The following is a 6,000-nucleotide window of genomic DNA, read 5'->3' as shown; positions in this document are numbered from 1 at the left end:
GCTGGGTAGGGTAATTCTGGTTCGACTAGAGACCTGGGCATCAAATAAGGGGATTATCTCGAAAACCCAGTATGGTTTCCGAAGGGGGTTGGGAACCACTGAGCAGTGCTTAAATTTGTCCCTGATTATGGGCAAGTACATGAAGGCAAAGGGTGGCTCTATCCACCTTGCCTTCATGGACTTGTCCAGTTTATTTGATACCGTCAACAGGGAAAAACTGTGGGCGTTAATGGGAGAAATGGACTTTGAACAGGCCCTGCTCCTACTTTTAAAAAGACTCCATGCTAACACCTCGGTCGCCATAAGATTTGGCTCACAAGGGGAAAGGATGAATCCCATTGCCTCCACTGAAGGAGTTCAGCAGGGGTGCATTTTAGCTCCTTTTCTTTTCCTTATTTATACAAATGGTTTGGAACTGTTTTTATTGGGCAAGAAAATTGATTTTCCCCATATTAAAAGTAACCCAGTCCTGTTACTTTCGTATGCAGACGACACTGTACTTATGGCATTGATGGCCAACAGTCTACAGACGTCATTGGATGCTTTTACGGATTTTATGTCGGCCCTTGACCTGAAGGTCAATTTTTCAAAGTCATATATAATGGCTTGCGGCCCAAGAAAGACTAAAACCTGAAGTTTTAATGTAAGGGGCAAGATTATAAAAAAGGTGGAAATCTTTACATATTTGGGGAATTTCTTCAATAAGGAGCTGAACTGGGATTACTTGTTCACAGCAAGGGCTCAGCAAACAAGTAGAGTTGTGGAGGGGCTGTTTAATTTTGTATGTACGTTAGGCCAAAAGCCCATGCCTGAGCTTGTCACTTTATACAAAGCAAAATGCCTGTCCGTTGCATCTTAAGGGGCGGGGGTGTGGGGTACCAAAATAATCGTCTGTTACAAGCAGAGGAAAATAAGTTTATAAAACGCTTATTGATGATTCCAAATAGTGCTGCCACTTCTTTCTCTCACCAAGAGGTGGGGATGGAATATATAGAAGACCGCATAGGCTCTTCCCCCCTGTTCTTATGGTCCAAAATATGGGTGTCTCAAGAGTTACAGTTCTCCAGGGAGATCATTGAAGACTGTATTAATTTTGACAAGTCATTGAAGATCCCCTGGCTCAGTTTTGTGAGGGATAGGTTTTTTGAGATTGGGTTGGGCGAGTACTTTGACACTCCGATGAGTATCCCCACAAATGCCAAGGTTATAATAAAAGAGGCGCATAATACCTGGGCAACCTTGCGTCATTCTCAATTGGAGGTGTCAGGTTCTAGCTTCCCCTTTATGCCTAAACAGCAATTTTATCTATCCTTCACCACGAATAGTCAGACTCACTTTTTCTTAACAAGACTTTGATTAGGCACTTTACACTTTTTAGTGGCTTTTCCCAGGCAATCTGGATGGTTGGACAATCTTACTCCCTGTCCATGTGATAACATGGCAACTCAGAGCACCCTGCACTTTATTCTTTTTTGTGCACTTTATAAGGAACCAAAGAGAAGATTTTTGTTCCCCGTATTTAAGAACATTCGTCCATGCACGCATATTGAGGGATTTAGATACCTGCAATCCCTGACCAGTTCTGTTATTTGCAGTGCGGTGTCAAATGTTATTAAAACTGCAATGGGTATTAGGAAACACTATGAAGCACAGTAACCGCTTGGGCAAAAGAAATATCTGGTATAGCTCCATTTTAAGAAACATGAAATTTTATGGCCGGTGGGGTGTCCATTTTTTATTATTTTTAATTGTGATTTTATTTTGCAATCAAGATTTGATAACATCTTAAAGATGTATTGTCTGTTTGTCAACCTTTTGTGGCCTTGATGCCTAATAAAGTTATTTTGAATTAAGATGAGAGCAAATGTGTAGTTGTTTTATTTATTCCTATAGTGGCAACATAATGTGAAGTTTTTATGCAAGGCAGCAGCTTCCATTGTGTTGCTTAGAAGCATGTTTTGAAATAAGATCTAATGATTGTATACGCTGTAGAGAATGTGGTAGTATTAAAATCTTATTTTATCTTTTGGCAGTGGTTAATTCTGTCACTGAATAGTGAAATAGCAGACTAATGTGAATCTTGGCAAATATATACTTTCACATTTTCCCATAGACATAAAATGGATAAAGCACTTTGATTCATCAGGCCTTGTTGCTCATAAGTCAATATTGATAGCAGCTAACTGCCAAACATCCAAGGAAACATTAATTCAATACAAGGCATCAGAGGTACCCTGTGAAAAGTGTGCTGTCACAATGTGCATTGGACAGTGGTGAAAGCATTACATGAAGCGTACCTATAAACATTCATAGCTGCAGTGTCACATTGTTATGTGTGACATGTTCTGGTAATCTTGGCTTTAGAGCTAACTGCATTTTACTTCTGTCTTTAAGTCCATAGATATACAATGCAAATTACAAAACTGCAAGTCCCAGAATGCAATGTGATGTTGGTTAAAACATTAGGACTGACTTAAAGTGTGACACTTGACATGGGTATGCTTGGCAGCAACGACTCTCAACACAACAACAGCAGCACTACTTTCCTATAGCAAGGCAATGTGTGTAGAAGAACAGTGGTTTAAATGATGAAAGCATGATGCTTCAGGTGTTTTCATATGCAGACTTCAACCTAATTGGGGGAAATTCAAAGTCTTTAAAGTTCTTCAAGGTACTATGCTGTTGGAAGGGTTGAGAACATGTTCAACATCATAATATTTATTAAGGAGTAGGTAAATACCACTGCCCCCCCAATTGTGTCCAGGAATTAGTTTATCAAAAAACGTTTGAAGATAACACTTTCTTAACCCACTAATAGTCCTGCAAACCAGAAAGGTTCCAGAAAGGATGAGTGTAAAAGTTAATGAGATGGGAGAGAAAGCATGTACAAGTATGAGCGTGACTGCAATACACATACTCTTATTCTTAGCACATTCTGCTGTAAGACACAATGCCAGTGGGAATACACTACATACCCTGCATTACTTCTCATTTAAATAAAATATTTAAGTTATAACTATCACTCTGAAAAGCAGCATGTTTTAGAAACAAGGGGAAAACAGTTTTTGTCTATTTTGCGGGTGAGGCAGCTGAATAAACTCCAATAACTATTGATTTCAAAATGTTTGGAAAACAATGAAAAAAGAACAATGAAATCCACAAAAAATAAACACTGAAAAGAAGAAAGCATAATTATATCCCACTACCCTCAGTCTGAGATTGACTCTACATCCCTTTTTGTGTATATCTAGGGCCATTTATACATTGAAAACCTGTCTTAGAAGCAGTGTAGCATGGAGCAAAATATAATTCAGTCTGTGTTAAGCAACGGAAATAATATTAGAGCAATGGAATATTGGGAGATCAATTGAAAACAATGGTGTGTTCTGGGCTTCTAATGACCGGTAGAAGCCAGGAGGTCAAACATTCCAATGTTTGTTCACAACTCTTGCTGTGAACAAAAGGCCTCATGGAGCCCAAGGGGATTTCAATACCCTCAGGTTCTCTGAGGCATTTGTTTTACTATTTAGAATATACTGCCCTCTAGGGGTGAATGTTCAAATAGCCTTAAAGCCCTCCTTGGAGGGCTCTACCACACATTAAAGGACTACTCCCTTGTTTAACACAGGAGTGGGCCTTTTATGGCCAGTAGAGCCCGCTACGATGCATTCTAGGGCTATGGTAGAACACTGGAAATTTGGAGCTCTCCTAACAAAAATGGAGTGGCAGAGGGCTAATCATGGCAAGCACAAGCCTGCGGCTTCAATGCTCCAATGTTTTGTTTCTCCCTAATCTATATACAGCATTCTGCCCTCAGTTGGTGGAATGGTCTAATAGCATTGTGGACCTTCACTCTTTGGTTATACCTTTTGCTGAATGCTCTTTCTCTTGTTATAGACCCTCTCCTGCAATGTGGACTAATGTCTTGGATGGAAGGGATTCAAAAACTGTTGCAGACTAAAATATTATACTATTAATACTGCTACTGTGACTAATAATATTAAGTACAATATTAAGTACAAAGACAATAATAAAGGAAATACAATAACTTGTAAAGTTAAGGAAATCAACATTGAAACTATAACACTTCCTAGTACACATATTAGAGCATGATAGTGTTGCAAACTGTATCTTTATGGTATTTTATAGGGCTCTTCTCTTAGTCCTCGCCCTCAAGTCACTTCCTGAAGCATAATGCCAACTGCCGAGACTCATGAAATGCTTTTGCATTTTCCTAAAACCTATTCTTCTCAATTTTAGGTTTTTTGAACAGGGAGATCAAGAAGGATTCAGTTGTTTGGCAAAAGCAGAACATAGCTGTGAGTATCGTGTTAATATTTTGTTTTGTCAAAACTTGTCACACTATTCGGAAAAGTACAAATTCTCTTGAATTTTTTAGACATTGCTAACACTGGCAACTACAGTAGAACATTTATATAAGTTGCTGAACTATTGCAGCCCTTTATGCACTTTCGAAGTTCCCTAAAGAGTTTGATGTCAGAATTGTGTGTTAATTGTTTTTCCCACCAATTTTAGCAGTATGCATAGCAATGTAGCAATGAATAGTATAGAATCTTGTTTTTAAAACGGATAATATATTATATTATATAACATGACATATGGTGGTAGCATTTAAAAAAAATAATTCCAATTTGAAGTTAAGACATTTCACAAATGTACACACAACCAGTAATTATCCTTAGAGCTTTACATGTATGGCAAAGTGAACAAAGTCACTGTATCTGAACACATATCAAAGAACTCCATTACATTTAGTACCTTCCTTCATTTCATTGTCTGTTATTTTATATTATTGTTTCCATTACAATATACAGGAAAGGCTGCATATCAAAACATGTTCTTAAAGTACTTTCTGTTGCGTCCCCTGAAACAAATTAGGTTACCTGTATGTTAAATGCATTCTATCATATTTCTGTCTGATGGATATGCCAACATTTCATATCATGAGGAGGGAATTATGTGGAATTTTCATTTTGCACCATTATACAACTTTTGAAATTTACATTCTTTCACAGATGAAGTCCTTCATAAATGAATATGGTAACACATAATACTGATATACAGTCCATAATGTTAAATTCCATCCTTTTCTTTGGAAGAAAAAGTTGGATTTTGCATTTGAACTTCACAATATACTGAAGTCTTTGATTTCATGAAAGTCAGTCCTTTATATTAAAAATTAAAAAAAAACACATTTGGTCCCATTGTATTTTTTTCAAAGTTTGTGTCTTTCATACGTTGTTTAATGAATTGTATTGAGGTAATTCATTGTGCAGTAGTGACCTAGTATTACTCAAATGTTTTTGAATTTAGGTGGAAAGGGAACAGCTTAAATAAATAGGAATCAGAAGCAAATAAGAAGACTGCAATTTTAGATTTCGAGGGTGTGAGATTTGAAGGATCTAAACAAGGAAAATCTAATCAGAACTGTCTAATAATTTAGGTATCTCAGTGTCTTGGCCACTACTTGTGTATCAGAAAGGAAAGATACGTGCTAATTTAAATCTCCTCCAGGATTCTAGGCACATTTTTCCAAGAGGAATATTTTCAGTTAAATGCCTATAAAGGAACATTGACTTCTTTAAAGAAATGGATTATGGCACATGGAATTAATAAGTAGAAGAGACTACAGGTGAGAGAAAAAAGAAGGTTTTATGCAATTGATCACAATGAATAATACTCTGTGGTGGTGAATTTTCCCTCCTTAATAATCAAAGTCTGTTATTACAGAATAAAGGAAAGGAATGTGTTGAACAATTGACTGTGAGATGACAACTATAATGTGCAATCACTGGCATGTAACTCTGTCAATTGCTTCCTAATCCATTCTCACACCAAAGGAGGAGGAATGTTTTGTATACATACTAAAATAATTTCCTTTGTGTATTAGATTGAGCCTTCCTGCTTTTTAGAATTTATAGTATATATTTCCTGAATCAAGATCCTTTACAGTCCATTTAGTATGCAGTGTTAGGATGT

The sequence above is a fragment of the Triturus cristatus genome, chromosome 10, assembly GCF_964204655.1.
Source record: "Triturus cristatus chromosome 10, aTriCri1.1, whole genome shotgun sequence".
Classification (NCBI taxonomy): domain Eukaryota; kingdom Metazoa; phylum Chordata; class Amphibia; order Caudata; family Salamandridae; genus Triturus; species Triturus cristatus.
This window is presented reverse-complemented; position numbering follows the sequence as displayed.